The 20414-nt window shown below is 38.9% G+C and overlaps 1 long non-coding RNA gene across 2 annotated transcripts in view; it reads right to left on the bottom strand.

The window, feature by feature from the left end:
• The window catches only part of LOC148898837 (uncharacterized), a 41549-nt gene extending 21972 nt beyond the window's left edge, over nucleotides 1–19577 (bottom strand). Inside the window, exons 1-2 of one of the 2 annotated variants that reach the window (XR_016114645.1) lie at nucleotides 18838–19577; nucleotides 14868–14941 (exon numbers count right to left, since the gene is read on the bottom strand). This is a non-coding gene — a long non-coding RNA (uncharacterized LOC148898837). The remainder of the gene's footprint in view (nucleotides 1–14867; nucleotides 14942–18837) is intronic. The other variant, XR_016114644.1, reaches the window with a different exon arrangement.
• Between the last annotated feature and the right edge of the window lie 837 nt (nucleotides 19578–20414).

Genomic DNA, 20414 nt, shown 5'->3' with positions numbered 1-20414 from the left:
GAGTGAACGTCGGCACGTGTGGCTGCCGCTGCTCACCCACAGAAAAACTGATCCTGTGACTGTAAAGTGACCGTGAGAGTTTTGAAAGGCGCCTACAAATGCAATATATTATTATTATTTATCCTTGGGGGTGAAGCCAGCCTTTGTTTGGTCGCAATTAAAACCGTGCAACAGCGCCTCTACTGGTTGCAGGTAAGCAGTGCAGTTTTTTTGTTTGTTTTGCTTCAGCTCATTCAATACAATCAATAAATTCCACATAACTGACATTCTTTTTTTTTTGCCAGATTAGTTCCATCCTGCTGGGTGACATCATTGCTTCTTCAATATGTTTGACTTTGTAAAAAAATAATAATAATTAAAAAAAATGCATGTATTGTATTTTGGCGACGTCATACAAGTTATAAATCATAGAAGGGATTTATTTTGCACTTGCTTGTGCTTGGGGCAGAACTGCTGTGATCGATAGGACAACAAAGCAGATAGAGGACAAATGGCTGAAACAAACATTCCATGATACAGCGCTTGTTTTCTACTTGAAACGTGAAAAAGAACATAACTTAAAATAGTTTTAGGTGCGTTTATGGATATATTCTTGTTGATTACAATATGCCATTCACGCTTTTGAGGCTTTGCTGGCACCTTGGACCTTCAGCTTGCTCCATCTCTTATCTGGCTCGGCTTTCCTCCTGTTCCCAGGGACCGTGGGGAAGGACAAGTCCTGGCTGTCCTGGCTCTTGACAGAGGAGATAAATCACTCAGCACACCGGAGGATAGCCTTCCAGTCGGCAAGCTGGGAACTTCATTATCCCATCCCAATGCCACATATTACCATGCAGATTGTCACTGATTGGGCCGACGCCGTGGCAAGCGCAGCCTACTTCTGTCACCGGGACAGGAGTCTCAGATCATTCTCAGCGGAGACGGAGACGGCAGGGGAGAGGTGGGGTTAAAAAATAAAAGAAAATATAAAACTGACTGAAAGGAGGCATGTTTTTAAAGGGGAGAATTTTTAGGACGTGGGACGTTTTTACAAACAACACCTCAATGTAAGGATAATGGGCACAAATTGACTACTACAGTTGCACACGGCAGTCTTGTCCAATAGCATCGCTGCATCAAATCTTCATTTTATGCAAACAAATCGAAATAGCCACTTGGGTTGACTTTGTTAAAAGCGGTCTTAATTTAAAATAAAATACAATACAATATAGTACATATTGATTTATATAGCACACAATGGTGCCCTTAAAACAACGATGTCAAAGTCATTTTTTGTCAAGTTTTGCATGGTGGTGGATCCCGAAAAAGCAGGCAGGAGGGAGTAGCAGGGTGAAATTGACAAATTGTATGAAATAAAGTCCGCAGGAGCAAAATTTGACAGGGTGAAGCAAACACATACAATGACCCGACAACAAATGGTCGTGCCGGGAATCCTTTTAACTGCCACTGATTGGAACGACCAACACCTGTACAGGTGCAGGCAGGGCCGACAGCGTCACCCGTTGTTCGCCAACCAGATTGTGACATTTAATGCCGCGGGCGACATCTTTACGGTTACCTCTCGGGGGGCCGTTATGAATTTGGGGAAAGCATTAGAATGTTTCATCTCCTCCACATATTACATACAGAATGTATCAACAAATTAATTACTAACTCGTTTTCTAATTTGAAGTAAAAAAATAATGACTGTTATTGGGGTTTACAGACGGCAATTTGAAATTCTGGTTCGGACATTAGCAAGCATCATGCCACTTGACAGGCTTGATTTGCTTTCTTGGGCCGAATAAAATTACGTGGCGGACCAGATTTAGCCCCCGGGCCTTGACTTTCACACCGGTGCCTTAAAATATGGGTTGGATTACTTCCCTGGGCAAATTTCAAAAGCATCCTCTCTGAAATCATCTTTCCCAATTACAATGAAATGTTAATCCGTTACATTCTGTATCATAACTACTTGCAGTAATGACATCATTGAACTGAATCTTCAAAATTAAACCATTTTTAATTTAATTAATTTTTCAGTTAGATAGACATGGTGCTGCTCCTTCCGATTTGCATGACTTGTCCACTTGGAGTCAGTATAATCCATACATATAGATCCACATGAGATGGTCGCAAAAACTCTAAAGTCTGTGATAATATATATCGTTTTTTTTCTGCACAGAATATTAAAATGATCATATTAACCATCTATTATATGTAATTTCACCATTTGTGTTAAAAAATCTGATATAACGCTATTTGTTTGCCATCTAGGAATTTTGCAACATCCGTTAGCATTAAGCTAATCATACTACGACGCCATGTCTACTTAACTGTAGTTTTTTAAATTCTCTTTAGGTTACATTATATTAGAAGCTGTCTCTAATTCATTATGTTTATTTGATGATATTTTGTTTGATATTCAATTTTCAAGACCGCCTGGCAAGTGCCTGTAATGTTAATGCTGGGAGGCGTATTTTTTCACGGTGTTGCACTTTCTTACGGAAAAGGAAGACTATCATTTGGACTGCGTGCACACATGCACACACGCACGCACACACACACACACACACACACACACACACACACACACACACACGCGACTATGTCAACACACTTTCACCCGCTTTAACACCTTGTCTGTTTTGAAATCGGATCCCTACGTTCCCCGCAAACCACCCATCTCGAGAATGTCGGAGGGTATCGACATTTATTTATGGACATTGAACATACGTCGTGTTTATAAACCACAAAGGAATTGCATTACATCTTATTCCGTAAACCTTTTGCTTCCATTCAATAACTATAAGGTCCGTTTGAAAGACATCTTTTTTCATGATTTAGTTAAAACTAATATTGTCTTTTAAAACAGGATATGGATGTGGTTACTGGGAATTACCTTAGATGTACAAACACATAAAAAGCTAGCAATGGGATGTACAGTGTGGATGTGGCCATTATTAGCTTGATCACACACAGGAGAGTGGAAAGTACATATAAAGTCGCCCTCACAGTATCAACGAATAACAATATGGCTTTTTAAAAAAAGGGGCACAATTATAAAAAATGTGATACATTTACTTGGTTTATTTATCCTGTTAATTTTAAGGACCAATGTTACTGCTACATTGGGGGGAAAATATGTTTCAGTGTGTGTGTGGTCCTGAAACATGTAATATTATATACCGTTATGTTTGTCTGTATAGTCAGCATGTGTAAGATCAGTGAGCCCCACACAAGTAAATTAACAGGACCACAAATACTTGCACACACACACACACGTATGCAGACTCACAAAAACACAGGCAGTTTCCCGGCAGAGTTGTGTTCCTAATCGACAAGTTATTGATTTCTTTCTTTTTCTCTAAGAGAATAAAGAGAAGTGTACTGTAAATCCACCGTTGTGTCATTGATGTTTTATGGTACATTGGTTGTCGGATGTTTGATGCTGACTTTGATGTTGACGGATGCCTCCAACGTCAACTCAAATGAAGAAATCCACCCAAATAATCGACTACATTGATTAACGTAGACGAAGGTGAACTCTGACTTCATGAAACGCGCCATAAGAAAGGAGCGTCAGCGCAGAGTGACAACGTGGAACTGTCGCAGATTGGAATTGAAGCGGATTTACGTGGGCACAGGAGATGCGAGACAATTTCTTTTCGTCAACAGCTTTGTGTTTGCTTTCAACATTTAGCTTGTAGCATACAGGCTCATGTCTACATGACGTCCCTGATCCACTGGTGAACAGGACGCTTTGATTCTCTCCTCTTTCATCTAGAACTGCTTCATGCAACAAAGAGGGTGCAGAAAGTGTTTAAGATTAAATGACTGTCTGTGACTATTGTGTTGTGTCACATTATTAGTTATTTTGTTGTTTTACTTCAAGATGGCACCGTGAGAGTGGCTGGCTTTACAGCAGCTCCTGTATTTGTTTTTCTACTCCTATCTTTCCTTTCCTCTTACTTTCATCACTTTGCTGCTGTGAAATGTAAATGTGTCCGCTGCAAGTCTAATAAAGGCTAATCCAATCCAATCTATTGCTAAAACACCTCGGCGAGAAATGGACCGGTGCGCGGCATCTGTCAAAGACAGCACAGTCGTTTTGTGTCATCACAGCATGTCATAATGCGGGCAGGTGTTTCGCGTATTCTTCACAAGAATCAAAGTGGCATTGAAAACGAACAAACATTTCACTTCACACTTCCAAATCATGGGGTGAGTGCAAATGAAACTGACTCCTGCACCTTCCAGCCTCCAGTTCTCATAGCTGTCAGCAGATGTCAGTTCATGGCTTGCCTGCTCAAGAGTGACTAGCCTCGCAGTTAAAGCCAGCGGGATTCTTTAATCATGCACTGTATCATGTACACTTGCAACATTCCAGGAATAGGGAAGTTTGAAACTTTCAGGTACCATATGTTACGGTGTACGGCACTGGAGTATAAGGCGCAAGTACACATTCAAATGTTCTCCATATATAAGACTATAAGGCGCACCTTCAATGAATGAAAAACGTTTTCCAAATACTGTGATACCTCGGCTTACAAACGCTTTAGCTAACAAAGTTTTCACCTTACGAACGTTAAATTCGCAAGAATATAATCTTGGCACACAAACTGTCATGATCTGGTTGGCAACCAACGGGTGGCGTTGTCGGCCCCGCCTGCACCTGCACAGGTGCCGGTCGTTTCCAATCAGTCACACTCAAAAGGACACCTGGCACGACCATTCGGTGTCGGGTAATTGTTAAATGTCATTGAATGCTGTTGAACACATTGTATGCTGTTGGATGCAATTGTATGCACTGTGTGCAGTGCATGTGTTTGTTTAATCTTGGCGGACTTTTAATCTTGGTTTTCTCTTGATACTTTGTATTTTTTCCATTCAGATGATTTTGATGTTTTACATTTTGTTCCTGCTGACTTTATTTTAATACAATTTGTCAAACAACCTCCTGCTCCCTCCTGCCTGCTTTTTGGGATCCGCACCCGCCATCACCACCTCGCAAAACGTGACACAGACTAGTTTTCGGGAAACACACGGAGCGCCACAATGAGTGATGTGTCGTTCGCGAACAAGCCGGTTCTTGGAGCTCCTAAAATGGCAGCCGGCTTTTGTTTCCCTCTATTCCCCATCCCCAGTCTTCGGTTAAAGCCACACGTGATTGGCCAGGATCCGTGGTAGAGGAGGGAGAGGACACACACAGCAGGAGACACGCAACAGTTAGCAGGGGGAGAGATTACAGAAACAGAAACACACAAAAGTGAAATGGTGAGAAAATGGATGGAAAACAATAAAATTTGGATTCGTTTCAACTTTCTTGATAGTCCAAAGGCAGAGTGTAGACTGCAAGGTTAAAATATTCCATTAATCAGGGTCCACAAATAACCCGCACAAGCATTCTGTACAATTTGAACAGAACATACAAGCAAGGGAACCAGCTATTAATGAAGTTTCTAGTGTGTCTGCCTGCATCTGTTGCAATATCACAACTTCTACGATGGACGACCCAGAGCTCCCTGAGACATTTTATGCAAAAAGCTATCCATTCCATCAAGCGTCCATAAATGACCATCACAAAGGTAAATAAAAATACTTTATTATAAAGTACAGTTTATTTATTTAATTACAATACCATAGCACATTTATTATACATAAAATAGGGTATGTTGTGTGTAGTTTTAAGGCTTATTTAGTTGAAAATTATGTTTTATGGGGACCTAGAAACGGATTATTCTCATTTTAATGATTTCCTATGGAAAATTAATGTTTGGAATACACACTTTTCGCCTTTCTGTGAACCAATTAAGTTCGCAAGGCAAGGTATCACTGTATAATAAATATAGAAAGGTTTTCCCTCAGGTTTTCGCTAATGTCGAGGCCGGGGTTACACAATACTTCTTCTATGACGGGAAATGGATTCGTTGGCTGCTGACAGGAGTTGCGAGACCTGTTGTGGCTCAATATGACTTTACAAATAAGGGGCATCGGCGTATAAGGGTCATCCCTTGAGAAAAATCAAGGCTTTTGGGTGGCCCTTATACACCGGAAAATAATATATATATATATATTGGATTTAGGGGACTTTGAGGCTTGTTGGGAGGGTGGAGATGGTTACTATCACATGAAACGTTCTCTAAAATAAATGACAACCTTGAAATTTCAATATCAAATAAAACTTGCCAATTTCTGCCTTTCCGATGTACTTTCTCGCCGCAATTGTGTCCCCGCGTAACCTCCCCCTGCAGCGCTTGTGTGTCAAAAGATCCCCCAGGATGTGTGTGGGCTAATTAGGGTGAAGCCGATGTGAGGAAAATACAGGTGTTAGCACAGACCACACTCCCTGTACAGAGTAATGACGGTATGAAGCCCCCTCGTCCTCACCCAGCCTCCCTGCCGGGTAATTTGTCGCGATCCTGTACAACCATGCATCTTCTCTGTTCCACTTCTGTTTGCCTTTCGTTAATTCTCTCCGGTTATTTGTTAGCATTATTTATGGGACGCCCAAATATTAATGCCATTAGCCTGATGCAAAACAAGAAGCCACCAGGGGTCCTTATCAAAGTCGCGAGGGCTGGAACTGTTGCGTGTTTATGGGGTCAAGGTGGTCTATTCAGGTTTGTGTTAATGTGTGTGACTGACTGTGCTACATTTGGTTTTATTTTATGACGGGCCATTTACGAGCTCACTCTGTTTCTGCTGTTTATGTATTTCAGTTGACTGACTATTGTGAAGCTAATTAAGGAGATGACAAATTGTGAGAACCAAAAGCAAAGGCTTTCTTTTAATGTCTGCTTTGATCACATTATATATTGTTGTTTAGGCCAAATTTAAAATGGGTCCGGGATAAATGCTTGCAGACATGGTCTTTGTCTCACCCCCCCCCCCCCCTAAAAAAATCCATAATAAATCCAGAAATTGCCATAAATTCTTTCTAACATATATCTCACAGTATCCCGGTCTTCAAAATGAATTTAGATTAAAAAAAAATCTTACAAAGCAAATCACAAGGAAACACAAGCTTTTTGGTTAATGTATGCAAAAACAGCGACAATTGTCTTTTTTTTCACTGCCAACAAACTGTTGCGCTTTACGGATCCGCTTGAGGATGCATTCAAACCAGTGCTGGGCCGTGCATGTCAACCCTAGGCCTTCAGTAGTGCTAGTCTGAATCACTCCAGAGCTGCGAGTGTGGTGTGATTTACGACACATCCACGAGAGGATGCTGTTAAGCAGGAAATAACGTGTGGGTTTTCTTGTGGATTCATGATAACCTCATAAAATTGTGAGACTAATAAAGGCTAATCTAATTTAATCTAAAATTGAAATATTATTTGCTATTTTTGCAAGCTTCGGAGCTGTCCAAAAAGTCAAAGTCAGCTTTATTGTCAAATATGCAAATATGATGCTGAAATTACTATCTTCTCGGACCCAGCGTCCAAGGCACTTATAATGACTTTAACAAACATAATAAACACGAAAATGCAAATTTGCCAGGAGAGGGGAGCCAACCTTTTCTAATAATGTTCATCTATTCTTGAAAAGTCTGTCTTGAAAATCGCTTTAACAGCATATCTGCAACCAAATCTATTTTTTCTCCTCCTTCAGTCAGTGTGGGTTGAATAAACCACTATTAAATCAATACAACAATATATTTGCTTATGCAGCTTCGCTACAAATATGGTGTGCTAGCTCTGGCCAGTATGCTCTTATCATCTAGCGGCTAGTGATGATTGGCTGGTGACTAGCCGATCATGTGACTAGCCAATCATAGTTTACGAAAACTGACTTTTCCAGCAGGCCTTGGGTTACCAACTCGAACTCTGATTGGTTAAAGCAAGTTTCATCGACATTGATTTTTATGCTCCAGGGCCTGCAGAACTGACTGTGAAGGCGTCCAGGTACATTTCTGACCCTGGTAACAAATGCTGGCTGAAATGTGATTAGGTAAATGCTTCAATCCGAATTTTTAGGCCAGCAGAGAAGGCCTTGCAGGCTCAGACTGCCAAATGTGTCTTATTTTTGTAATGCGACCTCACATTTTATAGAACAGCAAATACGTACAGTCAGGAGTATGTATTAGATGCCCGTAACGTCGGGCCTTGGACTGATTTCCCGTGAGCCTCCCAGGCAAAGTCGAGTGGCTATCAGTCTAATTGAAATTAAGTCAAATTAAATGATGCTCAGAAGCTCGTGTGACTCCGACATAGCATGACAGTGCAAATCTAAGAAACAAAGAAGAAGGCATGAGAGTGTCGCTAAGCTTCTTTTCTTCTGATCATTAAATTATAACCAGGCTCTGAATAAAGAATTCATGAGCACAAATCGACAGAGCTGGAGGAACAGACAGTAAAGGGAGAGAGTAAAAAGGGGCAAGTAATGGGAGGAGTGTGAGATGCAAAAAATGTTGAGACAACGGCAAGATCGACAGAGGATGAGGAGTGTGTGTGGCTTGGAAGGGGAGCTTCTGTTAAGTGCATAAGTGGCAATATGCACCCATTGAGGTGGAACTGGACGTGCTGAGAGAATACCGTCCCAGGTCAAACCACGTCACAATCACTTGGCTGATCTTGCTCGCTCGAGCAGAAAACAGCTGAGGGGGAGAAAACAGCCTGAGTCAGCGCCATTTTGCCACTCATCAAAAAAAAAGGCCTTCTGTGCTACTGTGACGTTTTATCGTGATTCCAGCAGAGGGGGAAAAATAAAACAGCAATGAAGAAATGATGTGAATTGTCTTATAATATTGTCGAGAAATAACATGTAATGTCAGATTTGGGCCCATCAAAGTGTTGGTCCACTGATTTTAAAAGTTTTAAATTTGGAGCATTGTCAATGCACCCATTCAACTTTAAGTCCAAAAGAACGCGAAAAGCCTGCAGGCTAATTCCTTGTAGCCTGCTAGCTAACCAAATCTGATGTTTCACCACAATTTTTTACTTCTGAGGCATTTTCTTTCATAAAATGTTAATTCAAATCAAACATTTGAGAAGGTTCACTTGTATTTCCGATTAAAGTTTAAATCCAACAAATCTCTGTCATTATAACAACTGTTCAAGTACAGTGATACCTCAGCTTATAAACGTAATTGGTTCACAGAAAGTGTGTAAGGCGAAAGGTTCATCTGCCAAACATTTATTTCCCATAAGAAACCATTAAAAAATAGGATAATACGTACCGAGGTGCCGATAAAACGTAATTTTCTACTAAATAATCCTTAAAACTACACAAAATATACCTTATTTTATGTAAATAAACGTGCTACTGTATTGTAATTAAGGAAATAAACTGTACTGTACAATAAAGTCGTTTTATTTACCTTTGTGATGGTCGTTGACGTATATCTTGATGATATTCGAGTGAAGTTGCCGTGCTATCTCGCCGATAATACTCTCACTCACACAGTCCCCTGCTAGCTGCTTTTCGTTAATCCAAATCAACAGGTGTTTTTTAGCTCTCCTATTTCCTGAGACCGTTGCTTAGACAACACAGAAACACCCGCAGCCACACGTAGCAATGGTCGACTTAGAATACTGGTACTAGGACGCTAAGTCACACAAACGCACACCTCGTTCGTGTTTTTTGATGATTTTGATGTTTTTCGGTCCCATAATAGCAAAAGTACTCCAATCAATAGCAAACCTGTCTGCCCTCAAAAGGGTGTGGAAAACTAGTCCACCAGCCACCGTGGCACTGTTTGACCGTGTGGTTTGGTGTTCATCCGCCGAAAAGTAGTCTGCCAGCTACCATGGCGCTGTGTGGTTTGGTTCGTCCGCTGAAAACTAGTTCGTATGGCAAGATTATATTCCCATAAATTTAATGTTCATAAAGTGAAAAGTACGTGAGCTAAAGCGTTCGTAAGCCAAGGTATCACAGTATCAGGTATTGACTTTTTTTTTCTGTGGTAGATTTTTTTTCCCTCAGTGTAAAATACATTTCTAAGACAAAGGACTTTTTGTTTTTCACCTTCACATTTGATTCTCATCTCTAAAGCTTTGACTATCAGGTCTTTATATTCCGTTTTGGGATAGAAAAAAAAAAAAGAACCAAAGACGCCCAATCTGGGGCCTCAAAGACAGCTTACAAAAATATTCATTAGCAAGGCTCTGCCTAATGTTTTCTCTGCATGGGTCTGTGGATTATCCGCGGTAATTTTCTGGACTTTTCTCCTGCCTCCTCAACCACGTCCACAGAGTCACACCACCTTAGGCGGTAAGCTAATTTCCACATTTCGAAAAGGAAAAAAAAATCATCATAATCAAATAAACTATTGTATGTGTGCCACTCTGTGGCGCAAATGAATTCTGAATGTGGTTCATTAAAAATATTTTGTAATTATAGTCTCAGGTTACATGGCCCACAAATTGCAATGACATTGCAAAAACATGATATTAGGTGAGACTGCTGGTTTCAACTCAAGTAATGAATAACTGTTTAATTTAAACTGTGGATTGAAGTTAACTGTATTCGTGCGTTTAATTACTTTGGTTTTTAATTGTTGGGTGTGTTTTTGGCCCGGTTATCTGTAAAGCAGAACCTAGCAAAGATGATAAAGTCGAACTGAGTTTACTAATCTTGTTTCTTGGACAAAGAATTCAAGTCGAGCCAACAGCTGACACATTTTATGTGATACACCCCCTTATTAATGATTGCAGTGTTAGTACATGTGGGGTGTTTTTATTCCCCGTGTTATGTTTTTCATGATTTTTCTTTTTTTAATGACCCCAATGTGAAAGGCAATTTTTTTGGAGTCATATGTGTTATGCGTTTTGCATTCACACCCAAATTCTGGAAAGGTTGAGCGCTCATTAAAAAAAAAGTCAGTCAATATTCCTGACATAGTTGAGTCATCTCTAATGGGTCGATGATTAAATTAGTACTTCTACCATACTTGGTACTTTATACCATTGATTACAAGGATATTATCAAATATTTTTTCAAATACATTTAATGTATACGTATTACCTTCAAAAACATAACGACTGCTCATCATAGGCTGAGCTTCACTGTATTTGTCCAAAGAGTAATCTAGCTTAGTCAGCATTACGGACACCTGCTTATGTTGCACATGGGAAAATTGTATGTCTGGACTCTAAAAATTTTAATAAAAATATGTGTATAATAATAATAATAATAATAATCATAATCATAATAAGCATTTAACATTCAACAGTTAACGACACCCAAAAGCAAAACTGAGCTTGTAACAAAGAAATAAATAACCATATAAAAAAAAAATAAGATAATAAATAGTAATAATAATAATGATCATAATGACGGTAATAATCATGATAATAATAATATAGGGATAATATAATGAAAACTATATTATTATTATAACTATCATAATAATAATACAACAAAACATAAAAACAAGACATAAAAAGCATTTAACTATAATATTATAATTACTATCTTAATACTAATACTAATACTACTACTAATAATAATAAACGTATAATCATTTAACTATAATATTATAATTACTATAATAATAATAATAATAATAATAATAATAATAATAATAATAATGTATTCTTTTTTAATTATATATTATGTTAATTATATATTTTTATATTTATGTATCATTTATTTATTTAGTATTCATTCATTCATTTATTACGAGCTCTGTTGTGCTTTTTGGTGCCGCTAACTGTTGAATGTTAAATGGTTTTTTATCTGTTTAAAAAAAAAAGCCTCCTTTTTGTCATTTTTAAACCCAATCCGCCATTTTATGTTCTCAGGTTTTGCATGACTGCAACGGGTGAATGATTTCAATATTTCAGTGACAAGGTGCCACGGTGATTAATCGGCGGTTACGGCATCTGCTTCACAGCCGCGAGGTCAAGCCCCCCCGAAAGGCTTCCTACGAGGAGTTTGGATGCCCCGCGTTGATCTCGAGCTTCATCCTTCATACACAACACGCCACTTGGTGTTGGACAGTTTGGCTATAGACTCAACAAAAAAATGTCACATGAGACCATTGCGCAACATATTTTAAAAATATATATCTCAATCAAAGACACCAGACTTGTTAGTGCTGGGATGTGTTACACATAGCAAAAGACATATTTTCTTTCCTCCCCCTCCAGGAAATTTTCCGTGAAGTTATCCATTCAAGCTGTGACAGCGTAGGAATTGGAAGTTGAACAGTATCCACAAGCTGCCTGAGCACCATTCCGTGATATGATTATTTCTACCGTTCCCTTCATCGTAAATGTGCTTTTCTCTAGGATAGGGGGAGCGAAACCATGACAAGCTTGTAAATGTCATCAAGTGTTCTGGATTTTCTACTCCTGTCATAATATGGTTCTATTTTACGGCTGCTTTTTGAGGTGTTGTGCCCAGCCCCTCGTGTCCTAATCATCGTGCCCGCCTTCGAGTGTCTGGCAGAGCTCACATGTGCGAAACATGTTGACGGTGGGCCGATGCAATTGAAAAGGTGATGCTCTAATTTTAGCATTGAGCTCAGAGGAAAAGAGCTACTGTAATCATTGATCTATTCAAATAAAAATATCGACCGCTTAAAGGACAACCGACGCCTCCGGACAAGTTGTGTCCATAATTTGTAAAATGACTTCTGCTGAGCGTATTTTACAAAGATTCCACGGCATATAGCTATATTTTACGCTTTAAGACTCGCACTGAATATTCAGGAAGTCTTGTTTTGGAGGTGATGACGATGCCTGACGTGACGTCACGTCAGGAACGCCCCTGACCGAGAAAGCGACACACAATGCATTTTGGGTACTTTGTTTGGTCTGAAAACTTTGTGTTGATGGCGAAATTAGAAGGAAAACACATAAATAACGCGATAGTGAATCATTGTGTGTTGCACTAAGACTACTATTTCATACTAATTGACCCAAATTCCAAGCAGACAAATCAGCCCATTTCCAACGGAGCTTGGGCGCCATCTTGTGCATTTTCTGGGATGCTACATTAGAGTCTTGACACCTCAAATTGATATGCAAGTGCTTCTTTAATCGATTTAAAACATTTATGCTTTCCTCTTCAGAAGAATTTGAATCATATTCATAACTGGATGTGTAACAAGAAAGCATCTTCTCGGAATATGAAGCCATTGTTTTGATTCTAGAGCAAGGCGAAGACGTGACGTCACGAACATGGGGGCGGGACCTTCTGAAACTCGCAATTTCCAGGGTCATTTTGAAGTAGTTTTGGGACACTTTAACTCATTTTTATTGGTGTTTTGCATTTGACTAAAAATATCAGCCTGCGTGTTTTGGGTATTTGAGATGCTATAAAACATTTTTCTGATATCAGTTAGGAAACAAAAAAATGGTGTTGGTTGTCCTTTAACTCATTTACTGCCAGACGTGCAAAAATGTGTCCACTCCAGTGCCGGGGTTTTTGTCATTGTCACTTGAGTTCAAGGACCCACAGAATATTGAGTTTTAGGACTAAATAAACATTGAATACAGCGTTATAAACCTTAAACTCTCTTCTTTTATCAGAAAAAAAGTTAATTCCTAAATTATATGGATCCAGAGTTATTTGAGCTTGAAATGTGGGCGGCGGTCATAAAATACAAAGCAATACATACATATTGGTTTATATAGCGCTTTCACAACCGCTGAAGCTGGAACACAACTAAAATGGAAAAGAGGGTAATGCTGCCCCCTTGTAGAAAATTTGCCAGAGGCCATGGCCAGCGCTTTATCTGCACCCAAGCATGAAAAAACAAAATCCAAACAAATTCGGGAATGGCGCTGTGTCATATTTTCAATTCCCCCCAAAATTTGGGAATGTCAGTGAATGTGTTAATGCCACTAGTATTGTATTTTCTGCTGTATAAGGCGCACCCTCAATGGTGTATTTTCAAACATTTTCCATATATAAGGCGCACTGGACTATAAGACCCACCTTCAATGAATGAAATCAGTTTTCCAAATATATGAGAGGCCATGGCCAGCGCTTTAGCTGCACCCAAGCATGAAAAAAAATGCGAACAAATTTGGGAATGTTGCTCTACGTCATATTTTCCATTCCTGAATACATTTGTGAATGGCAGTGAATGAGTTCATCCCACCAGTACTGTATTTTCCGGTCTATAAGGCGCACGGGTATATAAGGCGCACCACCAATAAATGGTGTATTTTCAAACGTTTTACATACATAAAGTGTACCGGACTATAAGGCGCACCTTCAATGAATGAAAAGTTTTCCAAATATAATATATAAATAGATCAGTTTTCCAAATTATAAGGCGCTACAGTAGAGGATGGGTTGACGCACCACTTCTTCTACTGGGGGGGCTGCCGACAATAGTTACTAGACCTGTTGTGGGTCAATGTGACTTCCCATATAAGGCGCAACTGCGTATAAGGCGCAGGGTAATCATTTTGAAGAAAATGAAGGCTTTTTGGTGCACCTTATACAATGGAAAATATTGTAATTTATGAGCAAGGGGCTCTTCTTTCTTCCTTTTTTTTAAACATTGTTTTAATGTTTGGCTGGCAGTTGGACTGTTCATAGAAGAGCCAGCGGTGCTCCATTCCCCTGTCCTCCGTTTTGCCTCCCTCCGTGCCCCTGCAGTGCAAGGGTTCATGGGAATGACCAATGGGAAGAAACGCTTTGCTCCTTCCCACAGCCACGAGACAGCTGTAACGCTTTCACCCTTTTCCCTAAATCACTTGAAAATGTGTGCGCACACAAACACACGCGCACACATATTCATTCTAAGCAAACTTGTTTTCAAAGAAATTTGAAGGTGCTGCATAATGTTTGATGTAATGTTCACATTCTGGAGAAAATTAAGTAGAGTGGTAATACAGTAATTGATTTGATGGTGGTTCCGACTCCCCGATAGCCTCTAAGCATTAATCAAAAGGAACTTTTGCCAGCAAAATGTGGCCACTGACCTTCATGCTAACACAGGAGTGGCCAAATAGTCGATCCCAGTCAACCAGTAGTCTGTGGACAGGTCCAAAGTTCACTGCAAGGGGGCAAAATCAGGAGAGAAATAATTTTAAAAATGAAAAGAAATCTGCAAAAACAAAAACAAAAGTTTGTGTCTGTGTTAGCATGCCACCAAATAATAATGCCAGAAAAAAAATATCCTGAAGTAATGACTATCCATTTATGTAAAATGTGGGCCTTTTTCACGTCTTATCATAGACAGATGGACCAAGATATTGATTTAAAAGAAATAATATATTCAGATATATTAAATGAAACTGGATAAACTCCAAAGGCACCCCTGATGAAGAAAGGAGCGTGAGCGCAGAGCGGCGCTGCGTATGTGAAACTGTCGCGGCTTGGAATTGAAGTGGATTGACGTGGGACAGTAGACAATCTCTTTTCGTCAATGGATGCTACAGCTTCGTGTTTGCTTTCAACGTTTAGCTTGTAGCAGACGTGCACATTTCACCGTGATGTCCCTGATCCACTGCTGAAAAGGACAATTTGATCCTCTCCTCTTTCATCTAGAACTGCTTCGTACAACAAAGAGGGCGCATAAAGTGCTTACGATTGATTGACTGTGTCTTTTGTGTTGTCACATTTTTTTTGTGGATTATCCTCGGTAATTTACAGCAGGTCCTGTATTTTGTTTTTCTACTTCTTCCTTTCCTTTCCTCTTACTTTTGTATCATAAGAAGGATGCTGAGCCTTGAAGTGCCAGGCAGGAGACCAAGAGGAAGACCAAAGAGGAGGTTTAAGGATGTTGTGAAAGAAGACATGAAGGTAGCTGGTGTGAGAGAAGAGGATGCACAAAACCAGGTTCAATGATTCGCCGTGGCAACCCCTGAAGGGAAAAGCCGAAAGGAAAAGAAGAAGAAGATGCCGCCACAAGAGTGGCTGCCTTTACAGCAGGTCCTGTATTTTGTTTTTCTACTTATTCCTTTCAATTCCTCTTACTTTCATCACATTGCTGCAGTGAAATTTAAATGTCTCCACTGTGAGACTAATAAAGGCTAATCCAATCCAATCAAATGATCTCTCACGGTTGGCCTGATTTAGCATTTCACTCACTTCTCTGGAGCTCTCGCTCTCTCTCTTCTCTTAACACCCTCCACTCCCGGCGGACCTCCCTGCAGTTCGGCTCAATCTGCAGCTCCCTTGTCCAACTACACCACTTCGACTCTCACCGTTCTCTCGCTTGCGCGTTAAAATATTTGGGCATCGACTGTAGCTCATAAGGTTTGAGGGGGCTGAAAAATGGAACAGAAGGCAAAGCAATGGGTGGAAGAAAAAAAAGGTGGGATGGTGCATAAGGAGGAGTGGGAGGAGAAGGAGCTAAGAGTCTATCGTCCTCAGAGAAGGGCAGCGAACGCCAAGTGCGCTCATCGAAGTAAGCAGCTTTCACTTTGGAATTGTTTTACTTTGGCACAAGTCGCATAACATTCATTGTTGTTGATAAAGCAACGTGTGTAGCCCACTATGACTCATCTGCTTGTTTGTTTCATTTGTTTTAGAGTGCATGCATTCAAATGATAAAATACTTTAAAATCACGATTGTTGCGTTATTTGTTTTTAATATTTATTTGGGGCAGCATGAGAGCTACTTTTAAAATGACCAACTCAAAACGATCTACCCATTATATTTATTCAGAAATATATTAAGGATACGTGCAACGTATATTGACGTATAACCACATGTTAAATTATATACATGTTTTTGCATTACCTGAGTTCACTGTGACAGCAGACAGACGAGACACTTTGAAAATGTCATCACGAAAAAAAGTCCTCCTCCCATTCCGTATGAAAGTGACACTTTTTTTCTTTTTACTTGGTCCAGCTCACTCATTTTTATAATCTATATTACGTTTAAGAGGGTAAAAAAAAGTAGCGAAAATTTAGCTAACTTTGCAACGCTCAGGGACGTTGTTTGAGCACGCACAGTGTACATAATCATGAGATGTCGTCTGATTGGTTGTCCGGTGTATCAATCAAATAAAAGGATGGCTGATAGGCTGGTGTCATGTTTTTTTTTCCTTCGAAACAACTTTATTTCTATAGCGTCATGACAATGTCACATCACCTTGTCATGCGATCTACCATTAGCATACTGTGTACATGTTAAGTCTCACGATTTTGTCGGGAGACTCCCGATTTTGACCACAATACTCACTTTATAAAGCAACTATTGACACAATACAGACAGTTCCTTTGTAAGGTGAAACAAAAATAAATGTAAAGAGCAAAATATATTTGTATACAAATTGAATGTATAAATAAACAATGAAAGCATTTTGGTGTTTTATTTACTTCTAATTTACACTTTTGTAACACTATTTTAACATGCACCACAGAGTCGAGAGTACGAAAAAAATGTAAATGTAAAAAAAAAAAAAAAAGTTTAAAAAAATGTTACATCTAGTCAAAGACGACAAGGAGCATTTAGACTTGTACTAAAATGTTCGCCTGAGTAGACTTGTAGTAATATGTCCGCCCGAGTATTGGCGTTTTGCATTCCAAAGCACATGCAGACAGTTTGACATTGCGATACACATTTGATGTGGAAAATTTGAGACAGAAAAAAAAGCAAGGAATATCCTTTGAAGATGTAAATAGATGTTCCATTAACTCAAAACAGTCCTCTACACAAAACTTTGTTTTCATTAGATTCTTACCTTAGTGGCCTTCACCTAAAAAAACATCTTACCAGAGTCATGAATAATAATGTAGCTTGGCTATCATAAGGCCAATGTCAGTATCTGCATTCTTTCACTGGATTTCCCCCCTCAAGAGGATTAAGATAAACCACGGAATGACCACAGGGTGTGAAGCAACCATTTTGAACATGAGAAAAAGAAAGCACGCAAGAAGGACTTGGGATCTGCCTGATGGAGGCGTGAATGTCTCACTAATCACATTAACGCACAGCGCACACCCAATCACGACGATGGAGCAACATGGCTTCCCATCTGCCTTTTTCTTTTTTGCTCCGACACAAGCATTGTAGTGTCAGCACTTAAGAACAAAGATTCAGTGATGGGATGAGGGAGCGCTATTTAGCGGCGATGGGTCCTCACAGTAAGATCATTGCGATCGGGGAGACAATGTAAAAAAGGGAGACAATCTGCCCACAGTGAAGTCTTTAAGTAAGATCAATCTTAAGGCTCAATGTCGAGGAGCTTAGTCGGTGAGGGAGGGAGCTTCTCAGAACTGCGGGTTGTCATCGCCGAGAGGAGAAAGGACTTTAATGTATTCAAGAATTATGCAGTTTGAGGCAAAGGAAGGAAGAGAAAAGAGTCGAGGAGGTGTCTGCATTCTGTCATAAACACGGAGGATAATGAAGCGGGCATTTGTTTGATTGTAAATGAAAACAGCGCTTTTGAGTAGATGACAAATTAAGAGAATCTTAATCACGCGGTTGGCTTTCAAAAGCGATGACATGGGGAAAAGCTCCTCGTACGCAAACGAGACGGAATCTCAATAGCATTAGTGTCAAGTAGCGTTTGAGGGCTAACGGGGGTTTCACTGTCACCTGTGTCACTTTTGTCCAATTGTTTTGCTAGTGTGGAACTGGTCTTGTGTCTTCTTTGCTGACATAGCAAGAGGCAAGGCCTTGTCTTTTCTGTCTGCCCACTCGCTAATGTTATCTAGCGGAATAAAAGATTTCTCGCTCATGTCAAGTCTCGCCAAGTTCCTGGTTGTGAGTTGCCCTAGCAGGTAATATCACCGCTAAGGCGATGGACGTTGGGAATACAATTGTCATGTTTGCTTTGTTTGCCAGCGCAGTTTCTCGGCTACCGTGTCTAGCCTGTCTGTCCTGTTCCTTCTTGGCTTTTCTTATTTCTTTCGTATTCAGTCCCCGCATCTTCACCTCCCCCTCATATTCTCTGCTTGACATCTCGTTTGAGTTGTTTTCTCTGGCGCGCTCACCTTCTCTCTCTGCTTTTGTGTCTTTGATGGCTTCACGGACCGGATGAATGACTGAAGTCATAAGGCTGATCCACCCACGTATGTTGGCTGAGCTTGTCCTGTTGCCGTACTGCCGGTTCTCGACGCTCAGCCCATCTGAAAAGAGAGATGGCAGGATGAGTGTGACTCAGATGCTGAGGTGGGTGGTACGGGCACAGGTGGGTGGTTCAAAAAATAATAATAAATAACAGCGGAAAGTGTAGCATCTTCAACGCACTGACTTTCACTGGGGAGATGCTCTGATGAAGAGCTGAAACAGGGCAAATTGGAGATGCGAACAGCTTTCAAATGTGATTTACAGTTCAAAGATCATTGCTGTTGTATCTCTAGGTTGTTTTGGAGGCAAACCAAAGCTCTTCATTTGATGTGCTGGAATAAAACTGTGACTTGTTATGTTAGCTCCTGCAGCCTCAGTGTCAAAATAGCGCAAGCAAATCAGCATTATCATAATCGGTCGATTCCAAGGCGTGCTTCTTCTTTTTTTTTGATATTTGTAACATGAAATGTATACAGTATAAATGCTTTGCTAATTTTATAGCCGGGGTGAAATGAGGCTGTGGAGCAACTTCAAAAGCATTAAAACAAATTGCGCTTGTGGGGAAGAAAAATGACAAAATACAAAGCTGGCATCATGAAACAAATGAGACATTTCCCCCTTTTTAAAAAATATTGTATGTTATCTATTTATGTATTTATTTATTTATGTTTTTATATAGTTAATTAGTTATGTTTTTATTGTTTTTATTTTTTTAGTTAGTTTTGTATTTATTTATTTATTTATTTTTTAGTTAGTTATGTAGTTAGTTGTGTATTAATGCATGCATTTGTTTTTTGTCTATTTGTTTATCTTTTTTTATGTATTTATTTGTCTGTTTATGTGTGTTTATGTATTTACTTATTTATTTGTGTATTTATTTGTGTATTTCTTTATGTAAGTATTTATTTATTTATTTAGATTGTTTGTTAGTTGGTTATGTATTTATTCATTTGTTTCTCTATTCATGTATTTATTTATTTATTTATGTATTTATTTAAGGATGTATTATTTAATAATAATAATACATGTTATTTATATGTATTTGTATTTATTTATATAGTTATGTATTTATTTGTTTGTTTCTCTATTTATTCATGTATGTATTTATTTGATTATGTATTTATTTATGGATGTATCATTTATTTGTTTGTTTTTATTTGTTTATCTATTTATTTATGGATGCATTTATTTATTATTATTATTAATAATAATAATAATAATAATAATAATAATAAGAAGAAGAAGAAGAAGAAGAAGAAGAAGAATTGTATTTATATGTATTTTATTTATATATAGTTAGTTATGTATTTATTTGTTTGTTTATCAATTTATGTATGTATTTTTTATCTATTTATTCATGTTTATTTGTTTAATGTGTGTTCATTTATTTGTGTATTTATTTATTTGTGTATTTGTGTATTTATTTATGAATTTATTTGTTTATTAATTTATTTTCTTGTTTATTTCTTTGTTTATGTGTTTCTATTTATTGTCTATTCGT

The sequence above is a fragment of the Hippocampus bargibanti genome, linkage group LG04, assembly GCF_051943395.1.
Source record: "Hippocampus bargibanti isolate YZ-2025 linkage group LG04, ASM5194339v1, whole genome shotgun sequence".
NCBI classification, from domain to species: domain Eukaryota; kingdom Metazoa; phylum Chordata; class Actinopteri; order Syngnathiformes; family Syngnathidae; genus Hippocampus; species Hippocampus bargibanti.
The sequence above is the reverse complement of the archived record's forward strand: the minus strand, read 5'-3'. Positions and strand labels throughout refer to the sequence as shown.